Raw genomic sequence first — 15,396 nt, 5'->3', positions numbered from 1 at the left:
AACATTTTCCCCTAAGCCTGTGGGTCTCAGATCATAATGTGCATAAGAACCACCTGGGAGGGCATGTTAAATACAGATTCCTATGAAAATATTAAGATATTCTGAATAAATACATTTGGGGCATGGCCCAGGAATCTGAACTTTTACAAAATAATCTCATAACTCTGATGTAGGAACTCCTGTAACACAGTTTGAGAAACACTGCCCTAATCTATATTTCAACAGACAAAAGATAGTTTTAAGGGGGGCAGCCTGACCTATAGACATGTTTCACTTATTTGAAAGAGTACTATTGAACTTTAAAAGCCAGGGCATATTTCTGACTCTGGTGTACTGATTTTTCTTCAGTATTATTAGTGTGTCCTTTTCCTTTTTTATTGCAGTATAGTTGATTTATAATATTATGTTAGTTTCAGGTCTACAACATAGTGATTCACTATTTTTGCCGACTATACTCCATTATTGCTTATTACAAGATAATGGCTCTATACAGCACATATTTCTTGCTTGTCTATTTTATACATAGTAGTTTGTATCTGTTAATCCCATACCCCTAATTTGTTCCCTCCTTCCCTTTCTCTTTTGGGAAACACAAGTTTGTTTTCTATATCTGTGAGTCTGTTTCTATTTTGCATATACATTCACTTATTTTACTTTTTAGATTCCACATATAAGTGATATCATAAAGTATTGGTCTTTCTCTGTCTGATGTATTTCACTTAACATAATATTCTCTAGGTCCATCCACATTGCTGCAAATGGCAGAATTTCATTCTTTTTTATAGCTGAGTAATATTCTATCGTGTGTGTGTACATACATACCACATCTTCTTAATCCATTTTTCTGTTGATAGGCACTTGTGTTGCTTCCATATCTTGGCTATTGCAAAATAATGCTGCTATAAACATTGGGGTGTATGTAATTTTTTGAATTAGTGTTTTAATTCTGCATATATACATGCTCAGGAGTATGAAATCTCTGGATCATATGTTAGTTTAATTTTTAGATTTTTTAGCAACCTCCATACTGTTTTCCACAGTTGCTGCATCAATTTACATTCCCACAGACAGTGTATAAGGGTTCCCTTTCTCCACATCCTTGCCAACATTTGTTATTTGTAGACTCTTTGATGATAGCAATTCTGACAGGAGTGAGGTGATATTTCATTGTTGCTTTGATTTACATTTCTGTAGTAATTAGCAATGTTGAGCATCTTTTCATGTGCCTGTTAGCCATCTACATGGCTTCTTTGGAAAAAAATGACTATTCAGGTCTTCTGTCCATTTTTTCATTAGGTTGTTTCTTTTTTGATATTGAGTTGTATGTGCTGTTTGTATATTTTGGATATTAACCCCTTGTTGGTCACATGATTTGCAAATATTTTCTCCCATTCCATAGGTTGATTTTTTGTTTTGTTGATGGTTTCCTTTGCTGTGCAAAACTTTTAAAGTTTAATTAGGTCTCATTTGTTTATTTTTGCTTTTGTTTCTTTTGGCTTAGGAGACTGATCCCCAAAAATATTGCTATGATTTGTCAAAGGGTCCTGCCCATGTTCTCTTCCAGGAGTTTTTATGGTTTATGTTCTTATATTTAGGTCTTTAAACCATTTTGAGTTTATTCATGTATATGGTATGAGGAAATGTTCTAATCTCATTGTTTTACATGTGGCTGTCCAGTTTTCCTAGCACCACTTGTTGAAGAGACTGTCCTTTCTCCAGTGTATATTCTTGCATCCTTTGTTTATAGATTAATTGAACATAGTGTGTGGGTTTATTTCTAGGCTCTCTATTCTGCTCTACTGATCTATGTGTCTGTTTTTATGCCAGTACCATACTCTTTTGATTACTGTAGCTTTGCAGTAAAGTCTGAAGTCAGGGAGCATGATAACTGCAGCTTTCTTCATTTTTTTAAGATTGCTTTTGCAATTCAAGGTCTTCTGTGGTTCTACGTAAATTTTAGGATTATTTGTTCTAGTTCTGTGCAAAATGTCATGGGTGAAGGGATGGAAAAAGATATTTCATACAAACTGAAACAAAAATAAGACAGCGGTAGTAATACTCATATCACACAAAATAGACTTTAAAACAAAGGCTGTAACAAAAGACAAAGAAGGGCTTAATATAATGATAAAGAGATCAGTACAAGAAGGGGATATTAAATTGATAACATATATGCACCCAATACAGGAGCACCTAAATATCTAAAGCAAATACTAACAGACATAAAGGGAGGAACTGACAATAACACAATAATAGTAGGAAACTTTCACAACCCACTGACATCAAGGAAGAGATCATCCAGACAGAAAAATCAGTAAGGCAACAATAGTCTTAAGTGACACAATAGACCCACTGGACTTAATAAATATCTATGGGACATTACATGTAAAAGCAGCAGAATACACATTCTTTTCAAGTGCACATGAAACATTCTTCAGGATAGATCATATACTAAGTCATAAAACAAGCATCAACAGATTTTAGAGGATAGAAATCTATAACTGCTTTTTGCATCAAAGAGGAACTCTCAGTCCAGACTGAGGCAGATAGTATATGGAAATGACCTGGAAGATAGAAAGATTGCGTTTTACCAAAGCTTCCTACATCAACTGCCACATACTCCTGCCTGACTTGTTTGCTTGAAATGAGATGTCTAACCCCAAACAGGTCCGGGTGCTGATGAAAGCCAAGCCCCAGTAATGATTCTAAAATTTCTCCTCTATGCTCACTAACCTTACCCCCAAAATAGGCTATATACAAAAAATTTATAATCAAATTAGTATCAGAATTTTCAGTAGCAAAACTGAAAGCTAGAAAACAATAGAGCAATAACTATAATAATAATAATCAGAGTGAAAATGTTTTTCAACCTGGAATTTTATAAATGGACTCAATCAAATATGAAGGTATTTTAAAAAGATATTTTCAGACATTCAAGGACTCAAAAAACTATCTCTCATTGTTTCTTCTCTAGGAACCCACTAGAGGATCTATTCCAGCAGTCACCAAGCTTTTTGTTACCAGGGACTGGTTTCATGGAAGACAAATCTTCCACAGACCGGGGTGTGGGGGTGATGGTTCAGGCACTAATGCGAGTGATGGGGAATGATGGGGAGGAGCAGATGAAGCTTTGCTCGCTCGCCCACCGCTCACCTCCTGCTGTGTGGCCTGGTTCCTAACAGGCGGCAGACTGGTACCGGCCCACGGTTGGGGGCTGGGGACCCCTGATCTATTCCACAAAAAAAAAAAAAAAAAAGAACAAACCAAGAAATTTATTTTTCCTTCAATGTAGGATGTAGGATTTTTCCTTCAATGTAGGTCATAGTAGACCTGTGCTAAGAGCAAATCAAGGCAACAACCCAAGAAAAGAAGATAAACTTTCAAACCATGCTTTTAAACATAGTAGAGAGCATACATTGGTGAACTAGTGATTCATGGCTTTTGCCATTATGAGCTTATAATTTGGAATGTTTTTTCCCCATATTCCTGAATAACAGCTGTTGAGTCATTTTCTCTAGGTCCCCACCCACTGAAACACCAGGATCAGCCTTTCCTTTTTATCCTGTCTCCTTTGAATTCTGAGATGTAACAACACCATAGGTTTAGGTGAAGAAATAAGCACAGGATGTGAGTTTAGTAAAAAGTGGACCTCTGTGATATGAGCCATAGTTATTTAAATAAAACTTTTTCAAAGGCTAGAATAAGTACAATCATAGAATTCTATGTTAACATATTGATAACACTTGGAATGTGCCCTGAAAGAACGAACATGGTAACCTATTGGAGTGATGGGATTCTGGGTAAATCATTTATTTTAATAAAATATTATTTGCATAGTAATAAGACATGGAGGAGGAATGTGAGCAGCAAGGATAAGAAATTCTAGAGAGGGAAGAGCTTTTCCTAAGAGAGTTGTTGATCACCAGCCACTTCTGGGTGTGGGATGAGGGTTGAGCTTGGCCATGGCAAAGGGAATTTATTGGACAAAGAGAAACTAGAAGATCTTATAGTGCTTGTGCAATATTGGCATGTGAATTGGAAACTGGAAGCTTGTTTCCCCTCAGGAATTGCTGATTTCCCTGCAAATTTGGTTGGCTTGGAGCATGGGCTTGAAGCTTCTAAATGGGCAGAGAAAAAGTTCCTGATATCTCCTGATACTTAAGAGATAAAATCCTGTTTGGGAGTTGTTTACTACAAACACATAGCCAATCTCCCCTTCAAGATATCTGACAGGTTTTGAAGTTGTATGATACAGGAGAGTAAATAACTAAACTCAAAACCTCCAATGGACAAAAGAGAATCTCTGTCACTCTTTTTGGGTTGAGGAGACAGAGACTTGACAGACTTTCAATCAAAACACAAGAGAAACTCCATTTTAACTCCAAATGGATGGTTAAACTTCCTTGGTCCCCTTGGGTTGCCCTGAGGTGGCAAGGCTTGGCTGACAGGTATGGCCATCAGTTTAGCATGAGCCCTGGCTTGCCTGTTTTCACATTGGGTTCTCCTTCCTCTTCTTCTTGATCTCAATTATTAAATACCCCCAAAGGCCACCTCTAGGAGTTGGGGCATAGGGGTTTGTGGGCCTAATTGTAACTTTTCCAGTCAAATGCTCTACCACTGAACTATACCTTCTCTTAATTGTAACTTTTGGAGTTTCCGCCTAACATCAATGGCAGACTGGCTGATACAATGTTGTCCCAGCAGGGATTGACCCTCAGGAGTAGATCAATCAATGTTAGTAAATTTTCTAAAAGCCTCCACAAAAAAAAAAAAGGGAACTCCTAAGGAACAGGAATAAACCAGAGATGAACTTAATCTTACTAAAACTATAGCACAAACCCAGTTTATATCAATCTCTTATTTTATTTATGTAATTAGCTTCTTACCCTATCTTCCAAGGAAAGAGAGAATCACATCTGATGAGTGATATCATCATTTTATATACAATGTTTGACATACAATAAAACACTAGTAGACAGAGGCAGGATTATTTGGCTTATAATCATGGGAAAAATAAACAATACCATGATCACAGATCATCTGAATGTTGGAGTTAGCTGATGAAGACTGTAAAATTTATAATTAACAGACTTAAGAAAATAGATTAAAAGATGGACAAAATGGATGAAAATATAGAAAAATTCATCAGAGAATTGGAATCTATTAAAAAATAATGTTCTGAAGAAGACATACAAATGGCCAACTGGTACACCACCACAATGAGATATCACCTCACACCTGTTAGAATGGCTATTATCAAAAAGACAAGAGATGAAAAATGCTGGTGAGGATGTGGAGAAAAGGAAATATTTGTGCACTGTTGGTGGGAATGCAAATTGGTGCAAACACTATGGAAAACAGTATGGAGGTTTCTCAAAAAACTAGAAATAGAACTACCATATGATTCAGCAATTCCACTTCTGGGTATCTCCAAAGAAAATAAAAATACTACAAAAAGATATATGCAATCCCATGTTCATTGCGGCATTATTTATAATAGCCAAGATATGAAAGCAAACTAAGTATCCACTGATGGATGAGTTGATAAAGAAAACGTAATATATATATATATATGATTCATATATATGAATGATTCAGCCATAAAAAGAAGGCAATCTTGCCATTTGCAACAACTTGGAGGGGACTTGAGAGCATTATGCTAAATGAAATGTCAGACAGAGAAAAAACAAATACTATATGATCTCACTTATATGTCTAATCTGAAACAGCAACAACAACAACAACAAGCTCAAGAATACAGAGAACAAAGAAGAAATTGGTGGTTGCCAGAGGCATAGGTGGAGAGTGAGTAAAATGTAAAAACTTTCAGCTATAAAATAGTCATGTGGATGTAATGTACAGCATGGTGACTATGGTTAATAACACTGTATTGTATATTTGAAAGTTACTAAGAGAGTAGATCTTAAAAGTTCTAATAAGAAAAATAATTTGTAACTTTGTATGTTGATGGATGTACTTACTGTGGTGGTCATTTTGCAATATATACAAATATTGAATCATTATGTTGTATGCCTGAAGCTAATATAATCTGTTAATTATATCTCAGTAAAACAAAACAAAAGTGCTGGTTATATGATATTTTTTGAAAAATCAAATTGACATTCTAGAACTGAAAAATACAAATCTGAAATTAAGAATTCATTGGACTCAATTAACAGCAGACAGGACACAATAGGAAAAGTGATTAGTAAGCTATGAAGACAAGCTAATAAAAAATACCCAAACTGAAACACAGTTAAAAAATGGAAAGCAAAGATAAGAATGAAAGAAGACCATTCTCTATGTCTGCATATTTATTCCTGTCCTGCCCCTAGGTTCTTCAGAACCGAAAGTGAGACACAAAAATTTTAATATACAAGAAAGAGAGGATAAAAGAAAATGTAAAAAAATATACATTTAAAGATATTATTGACAAGAATCTTTCCAAAACCCATGGAACACATTATCTAACAGCTTCTAGAAACTCAGAAAACCCCAAAGAAAAACATTACCTAGGCACAATATAGTTAAACCGGTGGCACATATATACAATGGAATATTACTCAGCCATAAAAAGAAACGAAATTGAGTTATTTGTAGTGAGGTGGATGGACCTAGAGTCTGTCATACAGAGTGAAGTAAGTCAGAAAGAGAAAAACAAATACTGTATGCTAACACATATATATGGAATCGAAGGAAAAAAAAAGGTCATGTAGAACCTAGGGGCAAGACGGGAATAAAGACATAGACCTACTAGAGAATGGACTTGAGGATATGGGGAGGGGGAAGGGTAAGCTGTGACAAAGTGAGAGAGTGGCATGGACATATATACACTACCAAACATAAAATAGATAGCTAGTGGGAAGCAGCTGCATAGCACAGGGAGATCAGCTCCGTGGTTTGTGACCACCTAGAGGGGTGGGATAGGGAGGGTGGGAGGGAGGAAGACGCAAGAGGGAAGAGATATGGGAACATATGTATATGTATAACTGATTCACTTTGTTATAAAGCAGAAACTAACACACCATTGTAAAGCAATTATACTCCAATAAAGATGTTAAAAATAAATAAATAAAATTGTCTCAAAATAAAAAAAAGAAAAAAAGTAGCTAGAGGAAAAAAGATGCATTCCCTTAATAAAATTAATAACTGATTGATGAAAGGTGCTAATCAGGAGGATTCAAAATGGCAGCATAAGAAGATCCTGAACTCACCTTTTCCCATGGACACACACACAAAAAAGTCTCCAACTACATGTGGAATAATCCCCTCTGAATGATGTCTGAAAATAGGATGAACAGCGTCTCCAGCACAAGGTGTAAAAAAGATAGCATCAAGACATGTAGGAAAAACAGAGATACAGTCATGCCAAGGAAAAACCACACCCCAGCTGTGACAATACACAATTGGGAAGAATCACAAAGGTATGATTATTTTTCCTGAAAACTGAGGAATTTGAGCTATACAACAGGCTTCCCAAACCTTAGACCTTGCACAGGAGAGATGAGCCCCCAAAACACCTGGCTTTGAAAGCAATGGGGAAAGCTATAGAACTACAGGGAACAGAAAACCCCTCTTAAAGGGCTTGCACACAAACTCACTTGACCCAAAGCCAACACAAAACACCAGATTGAAAGGTGCATGGACTATAGGTGAAGGGGACCCACTTACTAATCTTGAAATGTCTGCCAGAGAGGCAGAAACCAGTTGTGATGCTCCCTGGGGACTGAGACACTGGCAGGAGTCTTTTTTTTTTTTTTTGCGGTACGCGGGCCTCTCCCGTTGTGGAGCACAGACTCCGGACGCGCAGGCTCAGCGGCCATGGCTCACGGGCCCAGCCACTCCGCGGCATGTGGGATCTTCCCAGACCGGGGCACGAGCCCGTGTCCCCTGCATCGGCAGGCGGACTCTCAACAACTGTGCTACCAGGGAAGCCTCAGGAGTCATTTTTGTGATCTCAGGCAACCTTGCTAATACCTGCACTGGTAGGTGCCATTTTGAAAATCTTCATCTAAACTGTACCTTGGCCGGGTCTCACAGCTAGCCAGGTAAAAACCCTGCCCAACAGTACCCAGCAGCAATGACATCCAAGTCCCACAGCTACTTTGGGGTCCAGCCCCAGCCACCAGAGCTCAGCAGCTGCAATAGCCAGAGCCCACAGCCACACACCAGAACCCAACAGCCATCATGGCCAGGCTGTGCAGCTGTTCTGGTGGCCAACCCCAAGCAACAGTGTGCCATAGCCTCATGCAGCAGCAGTCACAGCCCCATCACAACAGGAGGGTACATGCAGTCCACATAAGGGACACCCTTGAGTGCTGGCTTTGGTGGCTGGGTGGGATTGCACTTCTGAGCCCCACAGGACATCTCTTATGTGAGGCCACCCCTTTAAGACTCTGAGAGATAGCTGATTTACCTAATACATGGAAACAGAGAATTAGGCAAAATGAGGAGATAAAAGAATATGTTCCAAATGAAAGAACAAGACAAAACATCAGAAAAAGAACTAAACAAAGTAAAGATAAACAATCTACCTGATAAAGAGTTTAAAGCAATGGTCACAAAAATGCTCACCAAACTCAGGAGTAGAGTGGACAAATGCAGAAGAACTTCAAAAAGAGATAGAAACTATAAGAAAATGCCAAGCAGAAATTATAACTGAACTGAAAAATACACTAGAGAGTTCAACAGCAGATTGGATGAGGTAGAAGAAATCAAGAAGCTTGAAATCGTATCATGCATCTTTTCCAACCACAAAGGTATGAAGCTACAAATCAATCAGAAGAATGAAATGGGAAAAACCCACAAAAACATGGAGATAAAACAACATGCTCTTGAATAATCAATGGGTCATCTAAAAAATCAAAGGAGGAGGAGGGATCAAAATGGCAGAGTAAGAAGAAAAGGATTTCACCTTCCCCCATGAACACATCAAAATTACATCTACCTGTGGAATAATTCTCATTGAAAACTAACTGGAAACTGGCAGAAGGATTCCTATACAACCAAGGTTGTAAGAAAGATACACATGTAATCATACAGGAAAGAAAGAAAAGTAATCAGGTCAGGACCTTCACCCCAGGAAAGGACTCTGATTAAAAATGAGATTACATGGGCACATACCTGCTCTATGGAGTGAGCAGTTCAAGTCAAATAATGGGCACCCCAATCCTGGGGTCCTACATGGAGGAGAAAAAAACCCTTGCCTGGTTGGAGGTCTGCTGGGACAAATAGAAGGGCTGTGGGAAGCCTGGACTCCACTGTAAGGATTATACATGCTGGCTAGCCCCCGAGGCAGGGCAGAGAGGGGCTGTTCTAGAGGCTGCCAGGTTCCTGTGACAGCCTTGCCATATGCCCCAGCACAAGATGAACAAATGCTCTGGTCCCAAAATAAACCCACACACTATGTTCAATTAATCTATAAACAAAGGATGCAAGAGCATACAATGGAGAAAAGAAAGTCTCTTTGGCAAGTGGTGTTGGGAAAGTTGGACAATCGCATGTAAATCAATGAAGTTAGAACACACCCTCACACCACACACAAAAATAAACTCAAAATGGCTTAAAGACTTAAATATAAGACATGACACCATAAAGCTCCTAGAAGAGAACATAGGCAAAACATTCTCTGCCATCAATCGTACCAATGTTTTCTTAGGTCAGTCTCCCAAGGCAATAGAAATAAAAACAAAAATAAACAAATGGGACCTAAACAAACTTACAAGCTTGTGTACAGCAAAGGAAACCATAAACAAAACAAAAAGACAACCTATGGAATGGGAGAAAATATTTGCAAATGATGCAACCAACAAGGGCTTAATTTCCAAACTACACAAACAGTTCATACAACTCAATAACAACAACAAAAAACCCAACCCAGTCTAAAAATGGGCAGAAGACCTAAATAGACATTTCTTCAAAGAAGACATACAGATGGGCAATAGGCATGTGAAAAGATGTTCAACATCGCTAATTATTAGAGAAGTGCAAATCAAAACTACAACAAGGTACCACCTCACACCAGTCAGAATGCCCATCATTAAAAAGTCTACAAATAACAAATGCTGAAGAGGGAGAAAAGGGAACCCTCCTACACTGTTTGTGGGGATGTAAATTGGTGCAGCCACTAAAGAGAACAGAATGGAGGTTCCTCAAAAAACTAAAAATAGAGTTGCCATATGATCTGGCAATCCCACTCTTGGGCATATATCCAGACAAAACTATAATTTGAAAAGATAAATGCACTCCTATGTTCACAGCAGCACTATTCACAATAGCCAAGACATGGAAACAAACTAATTGTCCATTGACAGATGAATAGATAAAGATGTGGTACATATAAACAATGGAATCTTACTCAGCCATTAAAAAGAAGGAAGTAATGCCATTTGCAGCAACATGGATGGACCTAGAGATTATCTTACTAAGTGAAGTAAGTCAGAAAAAGAAAGACAAATACCATATGTTATCATTTATATGTGGAATCTAAAATATGACACAAATGAACTTATCTATGAAACAGAAACAGACTCACAGACATAGAGAATAGACTTGTGGTTGCCAAAGGGGGAGTATGTGTGTGTGGTGGATGAATTGGGAGTTTGAGATTAGCAGATGTAAACTATTACATATAGAATAGATAAACAATAAGGTCCTGCTGTATAGCACAGGGAACTATATTCAATATCCTGTGATAAACCATAATGGAAAAGAATATGAAAAAGAATTGTATATATATGCATAACTGAATCACTTTGCTGTACAGCAGAAATTAACACAACACTGTAAATCAACTATATTTGAATAAAATAAATTTTAAAACATGCTCTAGTCCCACTCACTCCATGCTACAGTGCGGCACTGGATCTGAGGTGGCCACAACTGGAGAAATGACAACCGTGGGATGCATTGGCAATCCAGTCCCAGAGCAGAAACCTAGGTGAGGTGGCCATGGCCATTGTTGGCACTTACTCAAGCAGCACCCCAGAAATCTGACAGCAGCTATTCCACCACAGCTCACCTCTTAATACACTCAGAAAGACCACATGTGGGTCCCACTTGCCCTGAGGATTTGTTCCACAACAGGGCAGGAATGGTGGAGGCTGCATTGAATGATCAGCTGTGAGAGACAGCAGGACTTGCCCCTGAGGCAGCATGGAGACAGGTCTGCACTAGAGACTGCCAGTTTTCCTACCACCACATAGCCATGCCCCAGCCTGAGCTGAGCGAACACTCTGGCTCCTGTCATTCCATGCCACAGCATGGCACTAGATCTGGGGCAGCCACAACCGTGGAAAAGACTCAAACATGGGGTACAAAGGTGATCAAGTCCCAGAGTGGAGCCCAGGTCGGGCAGCATGGCCACTGTTGGCTATTACTCAAGCATCACCAAGAAGCAAGCTCAGATCAATGATAGTGACCATTCCACCACAGCTCACCTCCAATACATGCCGAGAGTCCATGCAGGCCCCACCAGCCCTGCAGAATGATACTACAACAAGGCAGGGTGCTGCAGAGGCTAGGGGCAGTGTCTGGCTGTGAGGGACAAAGGGGACTTGCATTTGAGTCTGCATCAGAGTGGAGCCATGGGCTCCTGCACAAGCAGCAAATTGGAACTCTTCATATGGGCCCCACTTGCTTCGGCACTCCCATCCTCTAGGGCAAGGGTCCCAGTGTGGGAAGAGGGAAAACTACACCTAAAAGGAAGAGAGTCAGCTCAGGCCCAACCCTCAGGGCTTCTGCTCCAGCAACTTGTGATTGGACCTTGTCCCCAACAAGGCAGTAAGGGCCACTGAGCAGAGAGGAAGTCCTGCCTCACACCTGACACCACCTCTAGCCATTCTATCTCCAGTCACACCCCCTACTAAAGTGGTAACTCACAGCACACATTGAGGAAAGAAGTGACTGGCATCCACATCAAAACCAGCCCTCCCACCAAAGGCACTGGACGTATTCAGTCTACATAGGGAAGCTCCCACATAAAAACACCAATTCGAGACCATAATAGTCTAATTATTAACCTAATTATTAGTGAAATGAAAATCAAAACAACAACGACGTATCACCTTACTGCTGTCAGAATGACTGTCAACAAAGTGTCTACATATAACAATGTTGGAGAGGATGTGGAGAAATGGAACATTTGTGCACCATTGTTGGGAATGTAAATTGGTGCAGCCACTATGGAAAACAATATGGAGGTTCCTCAAAAAACTAAAAATAGAACTACCATATGATCCAGCAATTCTACTCCTGGGTATATAACTGGGAAAAAAATGAAAACATTATTTTGAAAAGATACATGCAAAACAGAAACAGACTCACAGACATAGAAAACAAACTAATGGTTACCAAAGGGGAGAGTAAGGGAGGGAGGATAAGTTAGGAGTATGGGATTACTAGATACAAACTACTATACATAAAATAGATAAGCAACAAGAATTTGCTATATAGCACAGGGAATTAGATTCAGTATCTCGTAATAACCTACAATGGAATATAATCTGAAAAAATTAACGGAATCACTTTGCTGTACACCTGAAACTGACACAATATTGTAAATCAACTATACTTTCATAAATAAAAGAAAATATACCTGCACCCCAATGTTCACAGCAGCACTATGTACAATAGCCAAAATATGGAAGAATTCCAAGTGTTCTTCAAGAGAAGAATGGATGAAGAAGATGTGATATATATATATATATATATATATATATATATATATATATATATATATATATATATATATATATATATATACAGGGGAATGTTAGCCATAAAAAAGAATGAAATTCGGACATTTGCAGCAACTTATTTGGACTTAGGGTGTATTATGCAAGTGAAATAAATCAATTTGTCTGTGTTCTTTTGAAAAATATCTATACAGATCCTCTGCCAGTTTTTAAACCAGATTGTTTTTGCCTATTGAATTATGTGTTCTTTATATATTTTGGATACCAATCCCTTATCACACATACAATTTATAAATACATTCTCCCATTCATTAGGTTGTCTTTTCATTTTACTGATGGCTTTCTTCACTGTGCAAAAGTTTTTTAGCTTGATGTAGTCCCATTTGTTTATTTTTGCTTTTGTTTCCCTTGCCTTTGGAGTCAGATCCACAAAAACATTGCTAAGACCAGTGTCAGTGAGGTTACTGCCTATATTTTCTTTTAGGAATTTTATGCTTTCAGGTCTTACATTCAAGTCTTTACTCCATTTTGAGTTAATTTTTGTGTGTAATGTATGTTATTAGTCTATTTTTTTTTCTTTTGCCTGTGGCTCTCCAGTTTTCCCAGCACCTTTATTAAAGAGACTCCCCTTTCTCTATTGTAAGTTCTTTGCTACATTGCTGTAGATCAGTTGTCCATATGTACATGGATTTATTTCTGGGCTCTTAATTCGGTTCCATTGATGTATGTGCTTTTTTTTTTTTTTTTTGCGTTACGTGGTCCTCTCACTGTTGTGGCCTCTCCCATTGCGGAGCACAGGCTCTGGATGCGCAGGCTCAGTGGCCATGGCTCACGGGCCCAGCCACTCCGCGGCATGTGGGATCTTCCTGGACCGGGGCACAAACCCACGTTCCCTGCATCAGCAGGCGGACTCTCAACCACTGTGCCACCAGGGAAGCCCTGTGCATTTTTTAATGCCAGTACTGTACTGTCCTGATTACTATAGCTTTGTGATATAGTTTGAAATCATGGCACATGATGCATCTAGCTTTGTCCTTCTTCCTCAACATGTTTTTGGGTATTCTGGGTCTTTTGTGGTTCCATACAGATTTTAGTATTGTTTGTTTTATTTCTGTGAAAAATGCCTTCAGAATCTTGATAGGTATTGTGTTGAATCTGCAGACTGCTTTGAGTAGTAAGGACATATTAATAATATTAATCTTCCCAAACTATGAACACAGAATATCTTTCCATTTATTTGTGTCTTCTTCAATTTCTTTCATCAATGTCTTATAATTTTTTGTGTGCAGTTCTTTCACCTCTTTGGTTAAATTTATTCTTAGGTATTTTATTCTTTTTGATGCAATTGGATGTGGGATTGTTTTCTTAATTTCTCTTTCTGATAGTTTCTTATTAGTGTATAGAAATGCCACAAATTTCTGTATGTTGATTTTGAATACTGTTACGTTCCTTAATTCATTTATTGATTCTAACAATGTTTTTGGTGCAGTCTTTAGGGTTTTCACACATATCATCTGTAAACAGTGACAGTTTTACTTCTTCCTTTCCAATTTGGATGTCTTTTTTTTCTTGCCTAATTGTTCTGGCTAGGACTTCCAATACTATGTTGAATGAAAGTGGCAAGAGTGGGCATCCTTGTCTTCTTCTTGATGTTAGAGTTAAAGTTTTCAGCTTTTCACCACTGAGTATTGTATTAGCTGTGGGCTTGTTGTATATGGCCTTTATTATTTTGGGGTATGTTCTTTCTGTACCCACTTTGTTGAGAGTTTTTACATAAGTGGATGCTGAATTTTATCAGATGCTTTTTTCTGCATCTATTGATATAATCATATGATTTTTAATCCTTCATTTTGCTCATGTGGGGTAGTACATTTATTGATTTGTGGATGTTGAACAATCCTTGCATACCTGAGATAAATCCCACTTCATCATTGTTTATGATCCTTTTAATGTACTGTTGAATTTGGTTACTAATAGTTTGTTGAGGTTTTTTTGCATCTATGTTCATTGGGAATATTGGTCTGTAATTTCATTTTTTAGTGGTGTCCTTGTCTGGTTTGGGTATCAGAGTAATGCTGGCCTTGTAAAATGAGTTTGAAAGTGTTTCCTCCTCTTCTGGTTTTTTGTTTGTTTGTTTTTGGAAGATTTTGAGAAGGATTGGTGATTGGTATTAATCTGTGAATGTTTGGTAGAATTCACCAGTGAAGCTGTCTGGTATTAATCTGTGAATGTTTGGTAAAATTCACCAGTGAAGCTCTCTGGTCTTGGACTTTTGTTTGTTAGGAAGTTTTTGATTACTGACTCAATCTGTTACTAGTAATAGATCTGTTCAAGTTTTCTATTTTTTCATAATTTGATCTTTAAAGATTGTACATTAATATGAATTTATTCATTTCCTCTGTGTTGCCCAATTTGTTGGCATATAATTGTAGTTGTTGCTTATGATCCTTTGGATTTCTTTGGTGTCACTTGTAACTTGTCTTTTATTTCTGATTTTATTTGAGTTCTTGCTCTATTTTTCTTTATGAATCTAGCAAACTTGTTCTTGATTTTGTTTATCTTTTCAAAGAACTGGGTTTTGGCTTTATGGTCTTTTCTATTGTCTTTTTAGTCTCTATTTTATTTATTTTTGCTGTGATCTTTATTTCCTTCCTTCTACTAATTTTGCATTTTGTCTGTTCTTTTTCTAATTCCTCGAGTT

The sequence above is a fragment of the Stenella coeruleoalba genome (genome assembly GCF_951394435.1).
Source record: "Stenella coeruleoalba genome assembly, chromosome: X".
Classification (NCBI taxonomy): Eukaryota; Metazoa; Chordata; class Mammalia; order Artiodactyla; family Delphinidae; genus Stenella; species Stenella coeruleoalba.
The sequence above is the reverse complement of the archived record's forward strand: the minus strand, read 5'-3'. Positions refer to the sequence as shown.